This window comes from Lissotriton helveticus, chromosome 2_1 (assembly GCF_964261635.1).
Source record: "Lissotriton helveticus chromosome 2_1, aLisHel1.1, whole genome shotgun sequence".
NCBI lineage: Eukaryota > Metazoa > Chordata > Amphibia > Caudata > Salamandridae > Lissotriton > Lissotriton helveticus.
The window spans coordinates 1440782428-1440809685 of record NC_136059.1 but is presented as its reverse complement, the minus strand read 5'-3'; the positions used below and the strand labels follow the sequence as shown (position 1 = coordinate 1440809685).

Here is a 27258-nt window from a genome sequence, read left to right as displayed (position 1 = left end):
AGGGATTGCTTCCTTCGATTTTAAGTCTATTACTTATGTTATTATCCTGTTTTAATAGTAGCATCATCAATTCTTTATTGATTATCCATTCTGATTGGTGACAGCCTTATTTATATTCACTGGGGTTTTTTTTTTATTATTGCAGGCATCTAGTTAATTTACAGGACATGAATTTTCAGGAGATGGCGTGTTCCCACGGAATTTCATTATTCATTCCCTGGCGGAAAGTATTAAAAATAAAAATCCAAAAGACTTCCCTTTTCTTTCGGATGGCTGTACCGCCTTTGGAGTCTGGGGTGTGGATTTTTTCGAGTATCCTCCATTTAAAATCATCTGCACAGTGACCCTTCTCTATGAAGTGCTTTACCATTGGGCATGCAATTTTTTTGGTTCTTATCGCTGAGCGATGTTCGTTCAAGCGTGTCTGGATCATACGTGAGGTTTCTCCCACGTATCCTAGGAGACAGGGACATTGTATGAAGTATACTACGTTGGTTGATTTACAGTTCCACATTTCCTTTGCCTTCGTTTTGTGGTCATTGTGTTCGAATTCTTCACCTCGCAGAATATTACCGCATGAGTTACATGAGGAACAGGGGAAAGTCCCTTTTATTGGATTGTTTGTTAAAATTGATCTTTGACTAAAATTATCTTTCTGTGTACTATTTTGAAAACGGGAGTGGACAATGAACTCTTTTATATTTTTATTTCTCTTATGAGCAAAGAGAGGCTTCGCCAATTTTTGTTCACTGGTGCAATTGCTGTTTAATATATGCCAATTCGAGTTTATGACTTGTCTAACCTTTTCATTTACAGTGGAATGTTTTGTTATGCACACTATTTGGTCAGTAGATTTGGAGGATTTGGTTCGCAGGAGACAGTCTCGGTCGTAGTACCTTGCTCGCTTGTACGAATCTCTCACTAAACGGTGAGGATAGCCTCTATCAATAAATTTGGTTCTCATTGCTGTAGCTTGCTTATCAAAGTCATTCAGGTTCGTACAATTACGTCTGACACGTAAAAATTGGGAGAAGGGGATGCTGTTTTTTTGCGATCTTGGGTGGAAACTACGATAGTGTAGTAGTGTGTTCCTAGCTGTAGGTTTTGTGTGGAGATCTACTTTTAGGGTACCTTCCTCATTCGTGATTTCAATATCTAAAAATTCTACTTTCTTGTTGCTGATATTGGAGGTAAAATGGAGGTTAGGGTTTGCCGCATTTATCCATAGGAGGAATTCTTCTACAGTTTCTCTCCCATCGGTCCAGATAAAAAAGATGTCATCAATATATCTGGACCAATGGGAGATAGACTCGTAAAAGGGGGCAATCTCGTTTTGAATGAATTCCTTCTCGAAGGCTGCCATGAAGATATTGGCTATCGATGGTGCTACTGAGGCACCCATGCTTACACCTTTAATTTGGCGATAGATATGGGATCCGAATTCGAATATATTCTCTGTTAATACAATTTCTAGACAAGCGAGCAAAAATTCTTTTGGACAGGGAATTTTCTGTAAATCAATGAACCAACTCGTGGTTTTCATAGCATCAATTAGGGGAATATTACTATATAAGGACTCTACGTCCATGGTGACTAATAGTTCATTGTTGCAGTTAAAAGAAATTCCTTCAATTTTCTGTATCATGTGGCCTGTATCACGTATGTATGAGTCAATTTTGGGGATGAACGGACGCAGATAATTGTCCACATATTTGGACAGTGGTTCAGTTGCAGTACCTATGGTGGAAACAATGGGATGGTACGGAGGGTTGCTGGCGTGCTTGTGTATTTTGGGGAGACCATAAATACATGCAGTTTTTCCTTGATTGTGATTCAGGAAGTCGAATTCTTTGGCATTAATGAATCCGTCTTCAAGGGCAGCTGTAGTTAGGGACATGATTTTCCTCGATAGGTTTATTAGAGAATGAGATTTCAAAGGGACATAAAATGTCGGGTCATCCAGCATTTTAAGCATATTGCTTTCATATTCGGATGTGTCAATGATTACTATGCCGCCTCCTTTGTCACATCCCTTAAATGTTAGGTTTTTGTTATTGGAGAGGGAGGTTAGGGCTTGGTGTTCTTCTTTTTCCAAGTTGTAAATTGGTTTCGGGATGTACCTTAAGGCTTGATCTAATTTTTTCAAAACTACTAGCTCGAAAGTAGCTACTTCTGGCCCCACTTGTTCTAGACCAGGGCTGAATGTGGATGGAAGACAGAGGGTTTTTATGAGGGGATGTTCTTCATCTGATGTGTTGTTTAGAGCAAAAAACTTTTTCAACCGGATTTTCCGGAAGAAGGAGATTATATCGCAGTACAGCTCAAATAAATTGAGTGTGGAGTGTGGAACGTAGGATAGACCTTTAGATAATAAGTTGGTACTATGGCTATCTAACTCTGATTTTGTTAGATTGAAGATTGGAATCACATGCCTTGTTTCCAATATTGTCTGCTTCGTGTCTCGCGGACAAATTGTGGCTCTTCCTGTTGGTGATGGTGTTGGGGCTGGTAATTCCCTCTCGACTGACCTTGGAAGTGGACTCTGGGGCGTCCCCGAGCGCCCCCTCGGTTCCCTAAAAAAGGTTGTCTGCGGTTTCCTCTATTCGGAGCTTGATTATAGATAGGATCTTAATCAAGCTCCGAATAGAGGAAACCGCAGACAACCTTTTTTAGGGAACCGAGGGGGCGCTCGGGGACGCCCCAGAGTCCACTTCCAAGGTCAGTCGAGAGGGAATTACCAGCCCCAACACCATCACCAACAGGAAGAGCCACAATTTGTCCGCGAGACACGAAGCAGACAATATTGGAAACAAGGCATGTGATTCCAATCTTCAATCTAACAAAATCAGAGTTAGATAGCCATAGTACCAACTTATTATCTAAAGGTCTATCCTACGTTCCACACTCCACACTCAATTTATTTGAGCTGTACTGCGATATAATCTCCTTCTTCCGGAAAATCCGGTTGAAAAAGTTTTTTGCTCTAAACAACACATCAGATGAAGAACATCCCCTCATAAAACCCCTCTGTCTTCCATCCACATTCAGCCCTGGTCTAGAACAAGTGGGGCCAGAAGTAGCTACTTTCGAGCTAGTAGTTTTGAAAAAATTAGATCAAGCCTTAAGGTACATCCCGAAACCAATTTACAACTTGGAAAAAGAAGAACACCAAGCCCTAACCTCCCTCTCCAATAACAAAAACCTAACATTTAAGGGATGTGACAAAGGAGGCGGCATAGTAATCATTGACACATCCGAATATGAAAGCAATATGCTTAAAATGCTGGATGACCCGACATTTTATGTCCCTTTGAAATCTCATTCTCTAATAAACCTATCGAGGAAAATCATGTCCCTAACTACAGCTGCCCTTGAAGACGGATTCATTAATGCCAAAGAATTCGACTTCCTGAATCACAATCAAGGAAAAACTGCATGTATTTATGGTCTCCCCAAAATACACAAGCACGCCAGCAACCCTCCGTACCGTCCCATTGTTTCCACCATAGGTACTGCAACTGAACCACTGTCCAAATATGTGGACAATTATCTGCGTCCGTTCATCCCCAAAATTGACTCATACATACGTGATACAGGCCACATGATACAGAAAACTGAAGGAATTTCTTTTAACTGCAACAATGAACTATTAGTCACCATGGACGTAGAGTCCTTATATAGTAATATTCCCCTAATTGATGCTATGAAAACCACGAGTTGGTTCATTGATTTACAGAAAATTCCCTGTCCAAAAGAATTTTTGCTCGCTTGTCTAGAAATTGTATTAACAGAGAATATATTCGAATTCGGATCCCATATCTATCGCCAAATTAAAGGTGTAAGCATGGGTGCCTCAGTAGCACCATCGATAGCCAATATCTTCATGGCAGCCTTCGAGAAGGAATTCATTCAAAACGAGATTGCCCCCTTTTACGAGTCTATCTCCCATTGGTCCAGATATATTGATGACATCTTTTTTATCTGGACCGATGGGAGAGAAACTCTAGAAGAATTCCTCCTATGGATAAATGCGGCAAACCCTAACCTCCATTTTACCTCCAATATCAGCAACAAGAAAGTAGAATTTTTAGATATTGAAATCACGAATGAGGAAGGTACCCTAAAAGTAGATCTCCACACAAAACCTACAGCTAGGAACACACTACTACACTATCGTAGTTTCCACCCAAGATCGCAAAAAAATAGCATCCCCTTCTCCCAATTTTTACGTGTCAGACGTAATTGTACGAACCTGAATGACTTTGATAAGCAAGCTACAGCAATGAGAACCAAATTTATTGATAGAGGCTATCCTCACCGTTTAGTGAGAGATTCGTACAAGCGAGCAAGGTACTACGACCGAGACTGTCTCCTGCGAACCAAATCCTCCAAATCTACTGACCAAATAGTGTGCATAACAAAACATTCCACTGTAAATGAAAAGGTTAGACAAGTCATAAACTCGAATTGGCATATATTAAACAGCAATTGCACCAGTGAACAAAAATTGGCGAAGCCTCTCTTTGCTCATAAGAGAAATAAAAATATAAAAGAGTTCATTGTCCACTCCCGTTTTCAAAATAGTACACAGAAAGATAATTTTAGTCAAAGATCAATTTTAACAAACAATCCAATAAAAGGGACTTTCCCCTGTTCCTCATGTAACTCATGCGGTAATATTCTGCGAGGTGAAGAATTCGAACACAATGACCACAAAACGAAGGCAAAGGAAATGTGGAACTGTAAATCAACCAACGTAGTATACTTCATACAATGTCCCTGTCTCCTAGGATACGTGGGAGAAACCTCACGTATGATCCAGACACGCTTGAACGAACATCGCTCAGCGATAAGAACCAAAAAAATTGCATGCCCAATGGTAAAGCACTTCATAGAGAAGGGTCACTGTGCAGATGATTTTAAATGGAGGATCCTCGAAAAAATCCACACCCCAGACTCCAAAGGCGGTACAGCCATCCGAAAGAAAAGGGAAGTCTTTTGGATTTTTATTTTTAATACTTTCCGCCAGGGAATGAATAATGAAATTCCGTGGGAACACGCCATCTCCTGAAAATTCATGTCCTGTAAATTAACTAGATGCCTGCAATAATAAAAAAAAAACCCCAGTGAATATAAATAAGGCTGTCACCAATCAGAATGGATAATCAATAAAGAATTGATGATGCTACTATTAAAACAGGATAATAACATAAGTAATAGACTTAAAATCGAAGGAAGCAATCCCTGTAGCATAGCACTATTCCAAAAAAGAATACACAATGCACACCCTGTGATCTACAAATAACATTTAGAGAATAGATGCACATTTAGAGAATAGATGCATATTTTCTCTACATCAGAAAATAGGTCGCCTTGGGTAAAATTCGTCATTTTCATAATCATCCAATTCACTCAAATTCAATAAAATACCCTCATTCCGTAAGGTCCCCTTCCCCAATAACTAAATACACTACTAGTGCTTAATTGCCATAATGAAGAAATTATCTGCAAACCATAGAAATCGAAGTCTGTCTTCTCTTATAAGTGCAAATAATACAAGCACTTAAGTAGAATCATTCAAATGCTTCCCCCTCGTGGGTTTATTTTGCCTTAGAATTAGGTACAGGGTAAGTGCTTCCCCCACAACCAAGTACTTTGTAGGTACCTAATCGCCTTAATGAGGTACTTACCTCTAAACTACAGAAATCGAAGTCTGTCTTCAGTCGTAAGCGCAAATAATACCAGCGCGCAAGTATAATCATTTATATGCATCCCCCTCGTGAATTTATTTTCCCCTAGAATCATGGGTATTGTAAGTGCGTAATCGCTATATCAAAACATTTACCGTCAATTATAATATCAAAGTCTGTCGTTTCACGCAAGCTTAAACAACATAAGCGTGTGAATCCAACTATACTAAAAACTACAGAACTAAGTCCGTTTTCGCTTTTAGCACACCTAAACAGGCAAGCGCCTCACCCCCAATCACTGAAACGTGCGGAGCCAAACCGTCATCAGATGTTTACATGGGAAACTCCTCCCAAACTACCTCTAAACTACAGAAATCGAAGTCTGTCTTCAGTCGTAAGCGCTAATAATACCAGCGCGCAAGTATAATCATTTATATACATCCCCCTCGTGAATTTATTTTCCCCCAGAATTTATTTTCCCCTAGAATCATGTATATTGTAAGCGCTTAAATCGCTATATTAAAACATTTACCGTCAATTACAACATCAAAGTCTGTAGTTTCACGCATGCTCAAAAAACATAAGCGCGTGAATACCACTATACTAAAACTACAGAACTAAGTCCTTTTTCGCTGTCAGCACACCCAAACAGGCAAGCGCCTCACCCCCAATCACTGAAGTGTGCTGAGCCAAACCGTCATCAGGTGTTTACATGAGATACTCCTCCCAAAACTACCACGTCAGGAAAATTTCACGCAGAAGTAACAAAGGTGCAGGCAATTAACATCAATTACCAAAGATATATAAACACCTCCCACCGACGGGCATTTTATCAGCCTTTCCGAAACCACCACATCGCTAGACGGACCATCCCGCTGCCGCCGGACATAGTGAGCCCTGCCGATCATCGTGAGGTAAGACGCTACTTAAAAACAAACTGCTATGAGTAAATAGCAGAACCCTCGTTTTCCTCCATCTATTAAAATATAACTTAATATGCTCCTCTCTTTATGTCCCCAGGCAGGGAGATCTTTTAACATCACCTCCCCACCCAGCCAGAATTTTGGAACATCCTATTAGCGCCATCCACGTTCTTTTAAATAGAAGACCTTGCAATCATCGGTAAGATTAGAAGTGTCATAGGAATTTTTTAGGCTGACCTGTACAAAGATATAGATATAATTTTTGCATTTTCTCCTTTTCTCTATTTTTGGACCTTCAGAATACCACTCCTTAACTTATATGTGGCCCATGATCACATCATAGATCACCAAGTGGGCCCACGAAAAACAAATCAACAGTTACAGACATTATAGGTAAGATCAGAAAAAGTCTAAATAACTAACTCATTAAAAACTAAGTCCACCGCTTTATAAGAAACTGAATCTCACTGATTCATTACTAAGATCAATACCAACAGATACAATTCTGGCTTTATACCATCTTTAATAACAGATGTCTAGAAGTCACCTGAGGTGGATTCCGACCTAGTGAATCTTATCCAGCATTTCTTCACTTAAAGGGCTCCGGCCAGCGGGAATAAACTACTGGTGTCCTGGGCATTCAGGTAAAAATTACTAAACAATACTTGTAATTGACTTTCTCATCTGGAACAAAAAAAATTAATAACAGGGATAATTTTATATCCAAGCTCCTGTAACACTGGATCCAAAAAGAGCTACATAAGAAGTAGAAAACCATCTTGACCAGTGTCAAATAAGTGATCTTTATAGTAAGTATTACAGACGTAAATACTATTATATAAGAAAAACACCCACAGAGCAAGAGAAACAACTAATTTTATCTTCTTGCCCTGTATAAAAGTAAGTCAAAATATTTTCCAAGTCATATGCTCGTTTTCTCATCAATTCGGCATTATAAATAGGCTTTCAAAATACCATTTGCTCATCTCCTCCTACACTAATTGAACGGCTATACATTGTCTGAAACATATCAAATGCTCTTCAAACTGCTGAAGTAGGATATTTTTTATAAAAATAGCTTGATCTGTCCTACATTCTCTATCATGTAATCCCGTATCCTCCTTTTAATTTCCAAGTTAAGTCAGGTGTCTTTTTGGACTCAGAAAGAACATGTAAGGAAATGACAAAAATAAAAATGAACAATGGAAATTACTGTTGTTTCATAAATCTGTAAAACAGAAACTGGACTAAATGGCTGTATAGATTAAAATTGAAGATATTAAAAACTTGTTTAACTGCATAAAATGTGTCATTATGTATATATAATCTATGTATATTTTCACTCTCTAGAAATTGTGTGGCTACTCCATGAAGAAGGCGCTGGCCGCCGAAACGCACGTAGAGACTCATTTTTTCGCCACTGATTTACCACTGAAGAATATATTTTTAACTTATGTCTTCATTTGTTCTTGTTTTATAATCTTGTATGAAATTTTAACTTGTATGATTGTGTTATAGTAATGGTTTATTAACTGTGTAACTGTTAAATAAAAACACTCAAGTCTTACAGTCAGCCTCAGCCAATTGTCTATTTAATTCACCATTAATGTATTTTAGAAATTAGTTGCCTAGGTTGTTGCCTTTCAAATGTATTAATTTCCCTGACCTAGGAACTACAAGATCCATTTAATCAGGGGGTCCTTGTTAAATACACGTCAATCAGAACATGTGTAGTATACATAGTGGTTTGTTGTTACTAGCAATGTTTTTGCAAAGGTATTCACAAGCGGATAACTCGACGGTTTGCAACTGATACACCGCGAGGTCACTGTGGTGTATGCAGGCATGGCTCCACCCAGTCCTTTTGGTCTGTTTGATCTTATAATTTCATAGCTAGGTGGGACTTATATGTCTAGGATTGGTGCTGAGGAGTAATTTAGCCATGTTTCAGTTAGGAATAAGAGAACAAGCTTTGGGGCAAGGATGAGGTCAGCAATCTCCACTACGTGTTTCATGGCCAATCTGCAACTTAGAAGCATGCATTTTAGGTGTAGTTTGGTGTCTATTGAGGTTGTCGGTACAATGGGGACTTGCTTAAGGTTGGACTTATTTACTTCTCTGGAGTTAGGCCTAGGCTCTCTGTTTGGGTTAGAAGCAATTGTTGATATGGCAGTCAGGTTGTCTGGGTTTTTGTGGTGTGCAGGATTATATGTGAGAGGAAGGGAGTGTTTGTCATTGTCCGATAGCGGATATTTAAGCCTGACAGGCCTCGTGGAGATGTTGTGGTAGGGTATAGATTGCCACCTTGTGAGAGGGGGTGGTGAGATGGTTGCCAACCTGTTGTAAGGAGTGCCTGTTTGTGGTAGCCGTGAGTAAGATGTGTTGGGTTGTGGATGGATGTGCCTATTACTTTCTGGAGTCCTTTTTGGCCATACGTTATAGGCCAGCTCTGACACAATATTTATTAGTCTCTGTAGGTCAGACTTGAGTTGGTATAGGTCTTGTTTCATTTTGTCAAATCTGGATTCTATTCAGGCATGGGAGCATGTGGTCATGGTTTGGGGCAGAGGGCCGGAAAGGTAGAGGGGTGCTCTGGATTGTATAGTTGGGTTGGTGCTGGTCTGAGAGTGATGGTCAGGGGGAGGTCTCAGGCTTGTATTCTGAAATCGGGGGTGGGGTCGGGTTGGAGGAGTTATTTTCATTGCTGTATGACTCAGTGGCCCTTGTGGTCGCAGTGATTTGTGGGCTCCTATTGGTTTGGTGATTCAATGGGAATGACTCTGGTCCATCAGGGCGTATGGAGGATTTGGTATTGTGTGGGCTGATTGCTATGGTGGGGTGTGTAGGAGATAAGAGTGGACGGTTTACTGTGGCTAGCCTGGGTGAGGACAATATTTGGGGTGCCTGCGGGTCATGTATAAATCTAGGGCAGATCTAGAGATGGGGCTGAGTCCTTATTAGATACTGTATGTTTGATGATGGCGAAGAATTTGTTGAATAGATCTAGGTTGCGGTCTGATTACTGGATGGGGATTATCCCATTGTTATAAATGGAGATGGTTATTTTTGCATTGAAGGTGGGTGAGGGAGCAAGGTGTAGTCTTCGGCTGTGCAAGGTTTTCCTGGATGTAGAGATCAAGAGCGTGGAGTAGATGGATTTCCTCCATTGGGCTCTTTTTTGTGTGTAGAAGATGCGATAATTTATTATGGTTCCTTTAGATACGCAGAAGTAGGGGACAGAGATTGAGAAGTCTGTGTTTGAAGTTCTTGGAGGCCTTTTTTGCTAGATTGGGCAGGTATTTAATTTTATGGGCATTGCGGCCATCAAATAATTCCAGGTAAGAGTCTATTGCATTGAGTGAAACAGGATCCATGTCTGAGAGGGAGATTGACGCAAATGAACTAATCAAAGAGCGACAGGATGTATTGTGATTGGAGTGGTGTACAGCACAATACTGCCAGAGCCGGTAAAACATATGATAATGGATTAGATTAAGATCACAGGTTACTGGTCCGGAGAGTTCTATAGTCATTATCGTTTTGAGGACAGTGAACGTGATCCTGAAATTGGTAGTGCGGACCGTCCTGGTGTGAGAGAAGTATCATTAGGCAGGTTCGAGTGCATAGGAAAAGGGGTAGGAGCTAGGAGATGATCTTGATCTGATCAGTAATGAAGGTATTCCAAAGAACAGTTCAGATAAAATAAGAAATTCTCTCTGTCACAATTGTTTTCATGTAGCTTCACTGAGAATTGGTTTTCTGTCATAAGTATGAACAGGGGGCAAGAAGGAGGCTCTATCAGGTTTAACTTGTTTTAGAATTGTTTATCTGGTGGATGTAAAAAAAAGTGTCCTGAAGTATTTTTGGAGACTGGTTATTGAAATGTCAAATTTACATTTACAGTGTTTCATTGAAGCGTCGCTAGTGTTAACAATGCCATTGTTGTGGCTGAGGCATCAAACTTTTCTGACTTGTGATACATTATTTATGATTGCTAAACTCTGTTCTTTATGCTTTTTTCCCAGGGTACTTTGCCATGTAATCTACAGAGTGGACGTGCAGAGTTGTGACCTCACCAGACATATGATGCTGTTACAGACACCAATGTGTAAATATTGCTGAGCTCTATGGCACAAACTTCCTTCAGACATAATAGTCTAATGTTTTTGTTATTATTGCCTTTCAATACTATGTGATGTAATTACAGTTTGTGTTCAAGCACCAGGTTGTATCTGGCCAATAAAAATGTGTTTCCATTGAGGTGTGCCTTGTTTGATATCACACATCCAAACAAGTTCTAATCTAAGTTTGACCATGATGGACTACTTGGTTAACAATGATTGTTGATTGGGCCTGCAAATAGTGATAGTTGTGTAGACAATTGACTTATTGTCAATATTTATCGTGGACTACATTCTGTCTGATACTCTGATTGCGTATATCTATTATATTGTGAGAAAAGTTCATTTACTTACTGGCACTTTGTTTACTACTTCCAAGTACTTGTTTACCTATGTTGGTGACACTTTCAACATTATGATAGGAAGGCGATTACAAGATTTTGAAGTCAAAGTCACAATATGAGCGAGTATAGCTAGTGTAAAGTGGTTTATTTTGACATACATAGTGCATAGGTAAAGTCACACAATGGTGATGTGCTCATAAAACAAACAAAAGTGCTGATCAGAGTTGAGAGTGTTTGCTGATGAAATCCTAAAGAGCCGAGCCACAGTTATTCAAGTCCAAATTCCAACGTTGAACCTCCGTCAGATGTGGAACAGTTTGTTGAGATAGTCAACAAAGTGAACGCTCAGCACACAATAGGGCACCTTTTTTTATTTCCTGGGGTGGTGCATTGCCGTCCGACTCGCCGAGATTTTTTCTCAGACGCCCCTTCCTAAGTTAGGGTGGGGGACCCACAGCTGCAGGCTCCTGGGGTACTGGGGACTCTCTGCCTGGCTCAACGTCCCTCCCTGTGCTTTTGCCGATGGTATTGGCACAGATGGAGTAGGCACAGAGGGAGGGGTACTTTGCTGACGAGCTCCCTGGCGGAGGCTGGTACTGATATCCCTGGGCACCCCTGTGACCTGGTTGATTTCTTCATTAAAACTAGTCAATCTTTGGTCTTGGGAGGCCTGAGCTGTTCGATGTTCATAAGGTGTTGAACAACCTGTCCCATTTCTCCCTGGTATCCCTCATAAGCATTGAGCACACGGGAGAGGTTTGGGTGGACATCGGTAGCACCAGCTGATCGATGGCGTGGATCCACATGACCCCTGCCACCACCCCTACCCCCACGAGCATGCACAGTTTCCAGTGGCGCAGCCAACCTTGAGCCTCCTTCCTCATTGACTGTGTTGTTGTCGCCGGTCAACTCCAGAGGGCTCTGTGTTGATGTGTCGTTGTTTGCATTGGCTGCTGTGTCTGTCAGATTAGGGGTCGGCTGAGTGTCGGTAGCTGAGGCAGTATTTGTAACTGTGAATCCTGCTGTCGCTGTCTGCAGGCCCAAACCTGATGGGCCTGTTTGCTCCTCGTCAGAGGATGAGGGACTGTCCTCAACGCCAGGGAGCTCATTCTGGCCTGGAGTCTGAGCCTGGCTATCATCATCAGTGGGCACAGCGTTGTTCAAACTCACCCTGTGGGTACAAAAATGACACAGTCAAAAATTTGAATGTCCACTGCACATCAAATGGCACCCATTACGTCAATCACTGGACAAAAAAAACAGTTTAGGATGATTGATTGGCCTCCTTTATCCATGATGGTCGCCTATGTTTGGTATGAACAATGCAACATTTACAAGATGTGTATTGGTGATCAGCTCCACCTATGTGCAGAAATAGCCATGTTCTATTATTTTCTACTGACATGTCCACTGACTGACTTGTACCTGACACTCTGTTGATGATACTGGTGGATTAGTGTGCTCCACATCTGTAGAATGTCAATGACATACACACTCTTTAGATCCTAATATTTGAGTTTGTCTGGCCTGTGTACTGGACATAGTCCATGCATCATCCATCACATAGGTGTGGATGTCTACACACTCACAATCTGTTTCTTTCCCAGTGATTTTGTAATCATAGTGTGAGTTATGTGCCAATTGTTCTCAATTCATGATCCTCGACTGAATGCCCCTATGGAGGCAAGCGTGTAACTGCTTAGCTTTGTGCATACACAGCTCGTGGATTTGAATTTTGACTCCATAGTTAGATGTGATCGCAATGTTTTCTTTGCTACTTTATAGCTAACTAATAATCTGGGGTTCGAGGGCTGCAAGGCTATTTGGGAAACTTAACAAACTCCTCCTCCCACTCAGCCCACCTGGAACTCTGCTTTCCTGACAGTGAGTGGAAATGTACCAACGATGGCTGACACTGGTGCATGGTGTTTGACTTGACCACAACTACCAACAGGGCCTTGTACTCCAAACACCAGTCCCCAGTTTAAGCCATCTTGCCAGTACATTTCCACTCCCTGCCAGGTACTCATAGTTCCAGGCGGTCTGGTTGTGCTGGGTGGCAGGAGAAGTGTTTGATATCACTACATCTCCCATCAGGCCCTGTCCTACACACACTATTACCACCCACCCCAACCAGCCCACCTGGAACTATGCTTTCCAGTTAGTGGGTGTAAATGTACTAGCAAGATGGCTGACTATGTTGCCTGGTGTCTGACTTGACCACAACTTCCATCAAGACCTGGTGCTCCAAACACCAGGCACCAATGCCAGCCATCGTACTAGTACACTTCCCCTCACTGTCAGGTAGCCATGGGCCCAGATGAGCTGATTGAGATGGGTCGCAGGAGGAGTGTTTGCTATTACTCCAACTCCCATCAGGCTCTGTCATACACCCACTCTTCCCACCCAGCCCAAACAGCCCACCAGGAACTATGCTTACCTGACAGTGAGTGGAACTGTACTAGCAAGATGGCTGAAACCGGAGACTGGTGTTTGATTTGACCACAACTCCCATCAAGGCCTTGTACTCCAAACACCAGTCCCCAGTGTCAGCCATCTTGCCAGTACATTTCCACTCACTGTCAGGATAGCATATTTCCAGGATAGCATAGTTCCAAGGTATGTGTAGGGCAGGACTTGATGGGAGATGTAGTGATTTCAAACACTCTTCCTCCCACCTATCCCAACCAGCCTACCTGGAACTCTGCTTTCCTGATAGTGAGTGGAAATGTACTGGCAAGATGACAGACACTGCTGACTGGTATTTGGAGCACAGGTCCTTCATGTGAGTTTAGAAGAAGTGGCAATAACTTGAGCCTTTTCATGTTCATTGCAGGTATGTGGGTTATCTATATTACATTCACATCACATGGTTTTTAACTATTAGTTTGTTTACATCAAAAACATTTGCTAACTGGAACCATTACAAAGATGTCTGCAGGAGTGTCATTGCTAACATGTGCGAAATGTGGAGTTCCTATTTATCAGACTCGATTCATTCTAGTATTCCAAACAAGCTTTCTGACGGAAGGTTGGCAGTCACCTTCTCCTCCCAGGAAGGAAAGTGTGCAGGTGGTACAGGAGGGCCACCGCCAGTCCGTTGTGCAGCCGGTGTTCCCTGGCAGACAGTTTTTTTACCCTCCTATTGACATCGTACCACCTCTTCCTAATATCATCCATTGTGCGCAGGACGGGTGCTTCAGCATTCACCTTGTTGACTATCCTATCCCACATCATATTTTTCAGGCTGATGGGGGTCACTAGGGTCCTGAATAAATGTGTCTCTACTCTTAGGATTTCATCAACAAGCATTCTAAACTCATCATCAGTGAAACATGGCTGCTTCTTCTTGTTGTTGGTGAGGGTGAAGGTGAGAGTAAGTATGAAGGTGAATTAGAAGGTGTGTCTAAGAAAGTAATCTGAAACAAAAAAGTGATACGTGCAAGTAGTCATGTGAATGCAGAGCGTGAGTGTGTGCAGGGCTGACAGCAATGACTGTGGAAAGTTCTCCCTTGTTCTTTCTGCAGTATTGTGTGGGCAAAGACTCATGGTAATTGTTTTGTCTTTATATAGGTATGGTGGGTGTGTCTACTATTTAAATTGACTTTTTTTTGGTGCTGCCTATGCTTGTTGTTGTTAGGCCTGAGTTTTTCAGTTTTGCACTTGCCATGTGGCACACAAACCGCATTGGTTCTGCAGCCGCATCAGATGCATTCTAATCTGCTTGGTGAGACAACTGATGTATGTTCATAATTGGAATCCCTATGGGACAGCCTTTTTCAACAGATGCAGTGTTCCAGGTTGGCTGGTTGGGATGGGTGGGCAGGGGAGTATTTGCTATAACTACATCTCCCATTTCAACAGATGTGGTTGGTTCGGACTTGTTTCCAACAGACCGAGTTTTCCCTGCTATATGTCCTAATAAGGTGGTCCGAGACATGCAGACTAGTTGATCAGAATGTATCCGCAGACACGCAGACTAGTTGATCAGAATGTATCCGTGACCGAGTTGGTAAGACGGTCAATTTGACCGACATCGTAATAAGGCCCTGTATAGTTACACATCCAAAGTAGGACTACAAAACCTGTCTATGTTCTCTGTCCTTATGTCAAATAGATTGTCTCTATGATCCTGTATGGACTGAAATTGAATTATAGCGGATGGGGGGAGTTAAACAGGTAGCAAAAGTCATTACACTACAGAGATAGTTGCACAGAATTGTAAATTCTTAGCAATAAACCAATCCATACATTAATCCTCATTCTCTGCTCTTTACATACAGGGAACACACCAGATTGAGTTGAAACGTACCTGCTTCATTTTTTATGCCGTAGGACATCTGGTCATTTTTTCTTCCCTTGACTCTTCCTCGGGACCATATTTACTAAGACAATGTTTTGTATTTGTGTTCATGCAGCTCATAGCAAGGCAACTCAAGTCCAAAAATAGGACTTACAAAGCTACACAAGGGCAGATTTGCACCGCTTAGCATGAGTGTTTACTGAGACAAAACATGCAAGGCAGCGTCCAAACTGTCTATAAATCATTGGCTTTCAAAAAAAACATTAGCCTAGTTAGTTCCCAGAATCATGCTCAATTCAGTTATTCAGCTCCGAACTCACTGAGAGTTGGTATCTTATGTTCCACTACAGTAGGTGAAAGATAAGACATTTCAAATCAACTTATTGTAAATTTGCCATACTCATTTTGAATTTAAACAAGCATTGGACTTTTACACTTGAAAAGAAAGTTCAATTCTTGTACATTTAACATCAATAGTAGAATTGCTACTTCTTTACATACACCCACAGGGAGAAAAAGAGATTTTGGTCTCACTGTAATTGGGTTCAATGTACATATTGTAGTAAATTTCAGGTCAGAAAATGGTAGCTACTTTGAGGTTCACAATAAGAATCCTTTTTGGGGAAATATTCCATGTTTCAAAACATCCTATTTTAAGGCATTTCTTACTTGTTTTGGAGTTAAACGAACACTGGACAATATTTACTAGGGGTTGCTATTGGTTGCATGGACACTGGCCATAGTAAAACAATGCACATCCTCAATTAGGACTTAGAAAGCCACACAAGGCTCATTGTGTTACTTTTTTAGTGATGCAAAACATGCAAAGCAGTGTCCAAAGCAAAAGTATCCATACAATTGTTTTCAAAATGATCTCAGACGAGTTAGTTGCAGAAAATATACCAAAGTCAGTTATTCAGCTCAATAAACACTCAGAAAATAGTAATTTTTGATCCCTCATGATAGGTGAAAGATAAAACATTTCACATCAACTTAGAGATCCCTTGCAGTGGCACGGCGGTGAGGTACTGGGTTTTTAAGAACCGGCACAGAACCGGTAACCCAGCGGTGCCAGGGAATCAACACCCAGAGACCTCGGGTTCTTCCTGATCCAGACCTACAGAAACTCAGAGTCTTCTAGGTGAAGTCAAAGATTAGTTTATTGGCTGCAACCAAGGTAACAAGTGTCCTAGAAGTACAATACGGGTATATTCTCAGGAGACTGCACACTTTTACAAAGTCAGGCTTCTCTTCTTATACACAATTTTGGGCTCCAGACAAAACATTCTTGGTTGTAAAGTAAATCGTTAACATACTTTTAGTACAAAGAGAAAGCAGAGTCATGATGACATGTCCATATTTCACTTCGTGCTGCCTACAACAAATCATTTGGCAAGGCCCAACATTTCATCAGATATCACTGGACCCCTAATAAAAACGGGCACCTCCCCACCATAAAGTAAGTGAAGCAAAAGAGTGGAGATAGATGTGAGCGAGATATGGCAGGTGTGCGCGCTGAAATGGTTTTATGGTTTGTTGAGCCTAGATGCTATCTTGCTCGGCCACTGGGAGGGGAACTGACCTAACGAGTTCGGCCTGGGGCAATGGTTCCAACTTGTACAGGTCATGGAAAAGTCGATTAAGGAGTATGTGTCCTTGTGGAATCGAATTCAGCTGGATTAAGGCCTATGTAAAGGGCAACATATAAATGGGAGCCAAGGGTTCAGAAGGAAAAATGACGATTTCGAGGTGAAATCGTCACTCGAACACGCCGAAAATACATGTACATGATGTACTCGTCATTCTCGGTCTTTTGATACCAAATTCGTCATGTTTCGACGAAGTTTTATTTCTCGAGTCCAGTATAATTATACGAATCCAGATTTTCAGAACCTCAATCCCTCCTTTTGCCCTTACATAGGCAATTAATCTATCCTCATGTTAGTCTGAGTCCACGTCTATATTCCTAAAGTCATTGAGATGTTGCTGTAACATCATTCTAGTACTTAGTTCATCTTTTGACACAGGCTTCCTTACACATGATGTAGCACAGAGGCCACATATTGCAGGAGTACACTGTATGCATAGACAGAACAGGAAAAGAATGGCTAAGACCATCCCAATGACCATCAGAATTTTCCATCCCCAGGCAGATATCAGTTCCCAGAACCATCCCATTAACGACCAATCTCCGTTATCCACATGAATAGATTCAGAAATCTTATGTAGTTTGGAGATGGCCCTGTACACGGTTGGAGCATTATCTGGGATGAAAATGCAACAACTAGACTGGATCAATTTGCATACTCCACCTCGGTCTGCAAGTATAACATCGATCCGACTGGAGCTCAGCAGTTAAGTTACTAAGGGCACCAGCAGTTTCAGTCACGGTGGACTCAACTACCCTTGTTAATTGCCTTATGTTTCTGCTGTTAGCCATGGATCCCCAGAACGGCAGAAAACCCTTTGCAAAGTCTCCAAATTCTTGACCTGCATTGTCTTCTTTACTCAAGACACCTCTAACTACCCTTGTCCGGTGGTAATCCGCCGCTGCTGTGTAGGTGGGAGGTAACAGGAATGAAACAAAACATGAGCCCGAGAAGTCAGGGGGCAACCATGTATAGGCTCGATCATGGTAGATGAAATAAGTACCCTTAGCGGCTAAAAACGCAGGGGAAGTCTGAGATCCAAAAACATACGTTTCTGTACAGATACTCTTCCATAGCTGAGCTCTGGGATTCTTGCCAATACCTTGCAGACACAGGTGACCTTGATGGGGTACGATCCAGATGGGGGAGGATCTTTTGGCTTGCTGTTTCTCACTTAAAGTAGTGCCATATCCGGTCACGTTCCAACCTACATATGCAAGTATCTCATCATCCGGAGTATCTTCATAAGAAGTTACTTCCTTGATCATGTCAACTATACCTTTGACTAGGGTGCTAGTCTTGAGGTTGTCTTTTACAGAACGCAGGGGTTGGATTTCTCGTGCATATATGAACATTGTCCTATATGCCCATACTGAACCATTGTGACTAAATGGCAGGACCAAATAGGGGATACCTTTATCCGTTGTGTGAGGCATGAGACCACACACCCAACAGTTAGTTGTGTTCATTACAAGTTGGTGTTGGTGTAATAACTAAACGAAGGAGTTATTAATGAATTCTAACCTTCTATTGGATTCGTGGTCAGGCAGAGGGTGGAAAGAATGAGAGGAAACAGTAGGAGGAGGTATGGGTGATGCAGTGGGCGCAAAGGTTACATGAAAAGAGAATAAAACATAACTTATCAAAAAGATCATTACGCTGGATAGCATAAAAATACACAATATTATAAAACTTTTCTTTGTCATCGTGTTACACAGTCTCAGCCTAAAGTTCATTGGTTTGGCAGGTCTCTCCACATCAGGAAACTCCATCCTCTCTAAAGTGCTGCCCGCGGTGGGAGGTTGATTCTGCTAAAGGATGCTTCCGTCAGTCCAGGGCAACTCCCTTGGACTGACCGGAACTACCGACCTAACGTCGTCAGCTGCACCCAAAAGACTTTTAATCAACCGCGGCCCTAGCAGCGGAACCCGGATGGCGGTTCGAAAAACAAAAATAAGCAAGTTACTAGATGGGAGACCTGTACTTTCAAAAATAGTACTTGGGAGGAAAAAAGGATATTTTATTTGTCCATAGGTCTTGGTCTCAAATCATAAAAAGGAATCACTTTTATTAGTCTGTTTTTCTCGGTCGCAAATTGTAACGTCTTTTTCCTGGTACTGTCTGGTCCTGAAACAGCAGTTCAGGCTCCAAAGAGTTCAATTGTTCTGATGGTGGCACAGTCTCTTGAAAAATGTTCTCGCTTTCACATTCAGGGTTAGTTCCTTTTACACGGTCATCGCTGACAGGTATGACACGTGGCACAGTTGTAAGCTCTGAGTCAGTGACACCCTTCTGGACCCACTGGTCATGTGGCGGAGGTGAAGGGATTCTTTTGCAGTGGACCCTGTGGATCCAGTTGGCCTTCCCCTCCACTCGAACAGCTGACCCCGTGGAAAGAAGGACGAGGTGCGGCCCGGTCCACCTGGGCTGGTCGTTCTTTGTCCTTTGAAAGTTTTTCACGAGAATCCAGGATCCAGGGACAATTGAGTGACCTGGAGTCTCAGAGACCGGAGGCAGGGTGTTGTGGACCTGTTGATGCAAAACACGCAATTTAGCCGTCAATTCATACAAGTAATCAAGAAAAATAGGGTGTTGCAGCTCGCTGAACTTCGTGGGCCTAGGCACTCCCCATATGTTGGCTGGCCGGCCAAAGACAATTTCGTAAGGGCTGAGTTTCACTCGCGAATGCACAGTCATTCTGGTGGATAGGAGTGCTAAGGGTAGAGCGTCAGGCCATTTAAGACCTGTGCTCGCTTGGATTTTGGCCAATTTAAGTTTTAGCGTGCCATTGTAACATTCTACTAATCCAGCTGATTGGGGGTGATTTGCAGCGTGGAACTTCTGCCTAATGCCTAGCCCTTCACACACTCTTTTCATCACACGACCCACAAATTCACTTCCGTTGTCAGACCAGACCATTCTAGGCATTCCGAACCTGGGGAAGTACTCTTTCACAAGGGCTTTCGCTGTGGACAAGGCAGTATTGTCTTTTAGGGGATAGGCTTCTACCCATCTTGAGAAAGCACAAACAACCACGAGCACGTATTTTAAGTTGTTGCACCTCTCCATGTGTATGAAATCTAGCTGCAAAACCTCGAACGGATACGTAGGAGGTGCAAAATGACCAGCTGGAGTTGGGGTTCCCCTACCAGGATTGTGCTTCAGACATACCATGCAATTCTTGACAACATTCTTTGCACACTTGGGAATCCCTGAATTCTTCCACACTGGGGCCAACAACTCGCAAATCCCTTTCATGCTGATATGAGCCATTCCATGAGCCATTGTAACCACTGCAAGCACATATGCATCGGGTAACAACCATCTCTGATGTTCTGTCAATTCAATCCAACAACCATTTGCATCCATTCTCCCTGTACTCTCTCTCCACGTGCTCAACTCTTTCTCTGTGGCCTCAGCTTGGATGGACTTCACACTTTCTATTGTGTCCTCACATATTCCAACATCACCAGTCCATCTTTCTGGGCCTGCAACATACATTCGGCTCATCACATTCTTTGCCGTTTCTTTAGCGGTCTCATCAGCAAACGCATTTCCACGACCAACATCATCAGTCACCTTCTTGTGAGCACTACATTTCACAATCGCCATTTGCAGGGGCAAGGTCAGTGATTCAAGAAGCTCATTCACCAACTGACCATGCTGAATCTTAGCTCCATGCGAAGTCAGGAATCCACGTTCTCTCCACAATCGTCCAAAACTGTGAGCCACTCCAAACGCATACTGACTATCGGTGTAGACATTCACTTTCATTCCTTTGGACAATACACATGCTCTCGTGAGTGCGACTAATTCTGCGGCTTGAGCTGAACCATGTGGTATTCGTGCAGTTTCAACAACTGTGTGCAAAGTCGTGACAGCATATGCTACAGTCACGTTACCATTTGGGAGCTTAAAGCATGAACCATCCACCCATAACGTACCATCACATTCAGCAAGAGGAGTGTCAAATAAATCCACTCTCCCTTTTGTCTCTTCCTCTGTTGTGAGGAAACAATCGTGCTGTTCTAAAGCATCTCATTCCTCTGCAATTGGTAACAACGTGGCTAGATTTAGGGTACTGCACCTTTTTATGTGCACATGGCTCGCTAGCAGCGTTAATTCGTAACTGGACAGTCGAGCACTAGTTAAGTGCTGTGTCCTGGTCCTACTTAACAATGTGTCTACTGCATGCGGGACCATCACGATTAGTGTATTATTCATTACTAGACCTGCAGACTGTCGAATAGAAACAGCTGCTGCTGCTGTGGCCCTTAAACAACTTGGCAATGCTTGTGCTACCGGATCCAAAGTTGACGAAAAATAGGCGCATGGCCGCTGTCGACCTCCGAATAACTGAGTCAACACAGACAACGCACAGCCCTCCTTCTCGTGGACATACAATGTGAACGGCTTACTGTAGTTGGGGGTACCTAACACAGGAGCCGAACATAATGCTGTGCGTAATTCGAGAAAACTTTTCTGACACTCTTCAGACCAAGGAATGGGGTTGGGTGTATTTTTACACGTTAGTGCCACCAAGGGTTTGGCCACTAACGAAAAATTTGGAATCCACTGTCTACAGTACGATGTAATGCCCAAGAAAGCACGTACTTCTCTCTATGTTCTTGGCACACTCAATTTCGCTATTGCCTGAATTCTTTCTGGGGTCAGTTTCCTTCCCTCCTTCGATAAGAGGTGACCTAAGTAGGTCACTTCTTGTCGGCAATATTGAAGCTTGGAAAGTGACACCTTGTGATGCAGATCACACAGATGACGCAATACTGTCAATGTGGCCTTTTTACAAATTTTCTCAGTGTCTGCAGCAATGAGCAAATCGTCCACATACTGTACAAGAGTGGCACCTTTAGGCAAAACAATCGTGTCAAGCTGTGTTTTCAGAGCTTGACTGTATATTGAGGGGCTTTCACAGTAGCCTTGAGGAGTGCGTTTAAAGCGGAAGCTTCGACCTCCTAAACTGAAGGAAAAAATGTCCCTGCTCTCCTCAGCAATTGGGATGCTGAAGAAAGCATTCTTTAGGTCAATCACCGAAAACCATGAAGCAGAAGCTGGAATCATAGTCAATAATGTGGTAATGTCGGGGACAACTGGGAATTGTGGCACAACTATCTTATTTACTTCTCGAAGATCAATCACGAATCTGTACACAGGTGGCTGAGAAGGGTCAGTTCGTTTTAAAACAGGCAGAACAGGACTATTGCAAACATTGCCTCGTGTTTCTTCAATCACATCCTTTTCAATCAATTCGTAAACAATCGCTAGCAAAGCTTTTTCACCCTCATTAGATATTTTGTATTGGGGAATTTGTGGCATTTTGACATTGGACTTCAATGTTACAACATATGGTGGAATTTCTAAAAGACCTACATCATTAGGGCCAGTAGCCCAAAGAATATCCGGGAGAAATGACAATTCTGCTGGAAGTGCATCTCTCGACAAATACATGGAAGAAACCACTTTCTTACCTAAAGTAAGTTGTACTCTTGAAGGAGAACAGTACAAAGTCGCATACAATCTTTTTAACAAATCCAATCCTAGCAAATTTTCACCACAACCTGTTGTCAGAATAAGGGGTGCTTCGAATTCACAAGGACCAACAGAAAGAGATAAAGGGTCAGAAATCGGATTTCTAACTGGGGCGCCAGAAAAACCTACAGAAACGTTCATTTCGCCAGACAAAGGTGCGCCAGGGAGTTTGGAGTGCATAATAGAACTCTTTGTAGCACCAGTATCCAACAGAAAAGGTTCTGACACACCTGATGTAATCACCTCAACGTAAGGTCCACTCTGATCTACTGGAACTGAAACAACTCCCTCTCTTTGTCTACGGCTGTCCTAGCAATCATTATTCTCCCACTGCTCATTTTCTGTGTAATAATCATCAACGTAGTATTGAGCTGTCCTATCAGATACGTTATTTTGCTGATCAAACCTGTTCATAGAGTTTTGTGGTGGAAGGGGACGTGTGTCCTGAGGGTTGTTTCCACGCCCTCTACCTCTAGGTGCTTGCTGACTGCCACGACCTCTAACACCCGAAACTCCATTTGCACGTTGTAATAGAATAGGACAATTATACTTGTAATGACCCTCTTGTTTGCAATATAAACACTGGTTGGGGCCTACAGGTACACGGGGTTGAGTATACTCGAATCTTTGCGAGTCTCTCTGATACTGTTGAGGCTGCTGAAAAGTATTCTGGTAGTGATTCTGACCATTATTATTTTGATTACCACCACCACGTGGCGGATAGGCTTGCTGTAGCAAAACCTTCGTTTTTAGTTCTCTAGTTTTCTTTTCTACTTTATCTTACTCATCTTTGTCTCTATTTTTGTAATATTGTGCAGTAGCCAATATCTGGGCTGAAGATGAGACTGCCCAAGAACTTTCTGAATCTTTTAATTTTTTACACAATTCTGGAAGCAGATTGTGCACGAATTTATTTAGGTTAGTAACAGTGCTGGCCATTTTCTGCCGAATGGAAGGTGAAACTGAAGGACAAACAGATGGAAAAACGGGGTGAGATAAGGCAGGGGCAGAGATAGCAGAAGAGGTATCAGGGGAAATAGAGGGGGCACTAGGCAAAATCGTAGAGGGAGCATTAGGAGACGTAAAAAGTACAAAAGGCAAAATTGTAGAAAATACAGGTGAAACAGAGGTGGTCGGTGGGCCTGAAGGAGGCTGCACCGAAGAAGTAGGAGCCAGCTGAGGAACAGCTGGTGGGTGCTGTGGAGGAGCAGGAGGCGTAGTTTGCGCAACTAGAGGTTGCGGGGGTGCTGCGGCATTCTGCGCATAGGGGGTGGTGAATTTAGCAAATACGACATTAGTGGGTCTTTTTCACGCTCTTTTGCTGCCTCTTGCTGAAGAGACGGCAAAACTGGATAACACTTATCTATTGCCAGTTTACGTTGCCTGTGCAACTGCTCATTCATCTGCTCTTCTTCATTATCTTTAAACTGCACAGCAGCTTGCATTACTGAAAGTCCCCCTTCTCTCTTATTTTTCTTAGCTAATTTAATTTCTTTTTGTTTGGCTTCTTTACGCCATAAGCGGAAAGAGTCAAACATCGCCGGCCGGGCTTTCTTTTTGAAGAGTTTAACTTCAAGGTTGTCTAAGATTTCAGAATCAAAGCTACCATATTGGGGCCATTTTAGTACACCATCTTTCCTGGTGTATTTAATCCATACGTTGTAGGTGATGGGGCCTACCCCATGTTTTACATATAGTTCGTAAGTCGGAGTTCCAACTGGAGGAACCGGACATGAGTCCTCCAATCGGGAGTCCCTATTATTACCACCAAGACAAAACAAATTCCCAAGTCTAAGACTAGGCATCTTCGCTCTCTAGTCTAGTTCCAAACTTCAAAGGATTATGAATTACGATATTTCTCGTGAATACACGAGTCCTTCGGTTTTGGTGCTTGCAAGTACCAACACAAAACTTTGTATCCCAAAGATAACCAAAACTAAGTCCAACTAAGGACTGGGAGACGCTCCACTTATACTTAACTGAAATATCGATGACGTCACCAGAAGACTCGTCTTAGTGTTTCGCTCTACCAAACGTCAAGGGTCCGAATCAGGGCGATAGCCAGGGCAGCAGTCCTTGTAGCCGTCGGGAAGCGGGGAACCTCGCAGCAAAGACCTTCGGACCACGTCGACATGCAGGGGTCGATGAGGTGGTTGGCCGTCCTCCGGAATTTCCACACGAAGCTCCTCACGATCTTCAGGCTGACTGGTACCACTGGAATCGCCCCACGTTGGGCGCCAACTGAGGTACTGGGTTTTTAAGAACCGGCACAGAACCGGTAACCCAGCGGTGCCAGGGAATCAACACCCAGAGACCTCGGGTTCTTCCTGATCCAGACCTACAGAAACTCAGAGTCTTCTAGGTGAAGTCAAAGATTAGTTTATTGGCTGCAACCAAGGTAACAAGTGTCCTAGAAGTACAATACGGGTATATTCTCAGGAGACTGCACACTTTTACAAAGTCAGGCTTCTCTTCTTATACACAATTTTGGGCTCCAGACAAAACATTCTTGGTTGTAAAGTAAATCGTTAACATACTTTTAGTACAAAGAGAAAGCAGAGTCATGATGACATGTCCATATTTCACTTCGTGCTGCCTACAACAAATCATTTGGCAAGGCCCAGCATTTCATCAGATATCACTGGACCCCTAATAAAACCGGGCACCTCCCCACCATAAAGCTCAGCGGTCTTGAGGCCGCAATATGCTTGCCCCACCAAGCATATTAGGAGTTTCCTCACCGCCATGAAAAGTGTGAGAGGAGGGTCCTAAGGGGGCTCCTGGTGCCTCACACTAGGTGGGTGCACACAGGGGGGCACAACATGTGCCCCCCTGTATGCATGCACACCTGTACCTGCGTGCATGGACTGCAGCAGTCCATGCTATGCAGGCACAGATTTTGACATTCCCATTATGGTGTCTATTTCTTAGGTACCACCATGGGAACACCAAAAACGGCCCGCCAAACTGGAGAAAACTCCTAATCTGGCAGGCGGTTCAAAAATGGGTTTGATGGTACGGGGTGGTCCCACACCGTCAAACTCATAATACTCCTGTTAGTCATTTTGATTTTAAATAACGATAAGACATTTAGGGGCTTTTATGGATTTGGCGGTCTGACCACGCAAAAACCGTGGATGTCAGTAGCCCACAACGCTGGCGTTCTTTAGACCGCTGTATTACAAGTTGACCTTGGGGCTCGCGGCGTGGCTATGGTGGTAGGCAATGGTTTTCCATATCTTCGATGCCGGTGTGTACATTATGACTGCACTTGTGTTGAAGGAACACATATGCATGATACATGTGGAAAATCATCACCTACCCATTGCCGGAGCACGGCCCATATGTGGCCTGTTGAGGCAACGGGCATATGGTACAAAAAGGACTCACCTGTAAATGGCCGCAAACAGGGTCGCATTCTTCGGGGTGAAGATGCTGCTGTGAAGGGGGACCTGGAGAAAGGGATCCACTTTGAACCCTGCCTGGAAGATAAGGAGAAGGATGAGTATGCACACCAAATGTTTACGCCGACTCGAAGTCTGCAGCAGGACTGCCACAGTGGGCTCGTCAGAAAGCCATCACCTAACACAGACGGCAGTGGAGCTCATCAGTATTGCCCTATGGCAGCTGCCTTTCCCCGACCCTGGCGGTGTACTGGCGGTGTCGCCTTTTAAGCAGCAGTCTTCGGAAACACAATCTGCCCATTTTATAATACGGCAGTTGAACCGCTGTGCTCGCAGCATTTGGACCACCCCCGCCAATAGGGTGGTTCACGGACCGACAAACTTGTAATAAGGCCTTTAGACTTGCACCCAAAAGTTCAATTCTTGTACATTCCACATCTATCAATGAATTTCTGCATCTTACATGCACTTTCTGAGAGGACATTGCAATTTGGTCTCGAAGTAGTTGGGGCTCATTTTACATCTTTCAGTGAGTTTTGTCTTTTTAAGCTCTCTAATAGACAGAAGAAGTTGTTTTCATCAAAGTTACTTCAAATACAGATTCTCATGCTCTTACCCATTTATGTCAAAGCATTTCAATTACACGACCCTATTTTGAGGCGTTTCTTTTCTGATGCCCAATTTGAACTGAAATAAACATTGGACTATTATCCTTGAACAGAAATAATTCACTGCCTGTTCAGTTCATATCTTGCAATTAGTTACAGGCAGATTTACAAAACAAAAAGTCATGCTAAGCAACAAGACAACTTGCTGTGCTGCGTGACATCTACTAAAATATGATGCATTCCTGCTCTTTCCAGGGCTGGAGCACTGAACGCTACCTAGTGCCAATGCAGGCCCAAGGTAGCAATCAGTGCTCATTGAGTACCATTGTGCACTGGTGCCTGCTTTCCAGGCAGGATTGTTTTGTGCAGGTAGGGAGACACTTTCCCCTCCTGCCCTGTGGCCTGTGATGACTTTTCAGCTATGTGTGTCTGAACCCTTCCTTGGATGCTTAGTAACCTACCCTAGAGGTGTGGCTACCTGTGGACTACACGCCCACGGAAAGTTCGGTTTGGGCACTAGTCTCCCCTCTCTGTTCCTGTTGCCAGCCTGTCTACCTGAACAAAGGGCAGCCCCTCAAGAGTGTGATTGCCATTTGCCCACCAAAGGAGGCTTCGACTTTGGTGTTTGAGCGACCCTTGACCCTGGTTCAGGGTAGGCCGCTCCCCACT

The 27258-nt window shown here is 43.0% G+C and overlaps 1 long non-coding RNA gene across 1 annotated transcript in view; it reads right to left on the bottom strand.

Moving 5' to 3' along the window:
- Positions 1-11226: 11226 nt before the first annotated feature.
- The window catches only part of LOC144819790 (uncharacterized), a 347845-nt gene continuing 331813 nt past the window's right edge, over positions 11227-27258 (bottom strand). The window contains exon 4 of the long non-coding RNA XR_013607568.1: positions 11227-12249. This is a non-coding gene — a long non-coding RNA (uncharacterized LOC144819790). The remainder of the gene's footprint in view (positions 12250-27258) is intronic.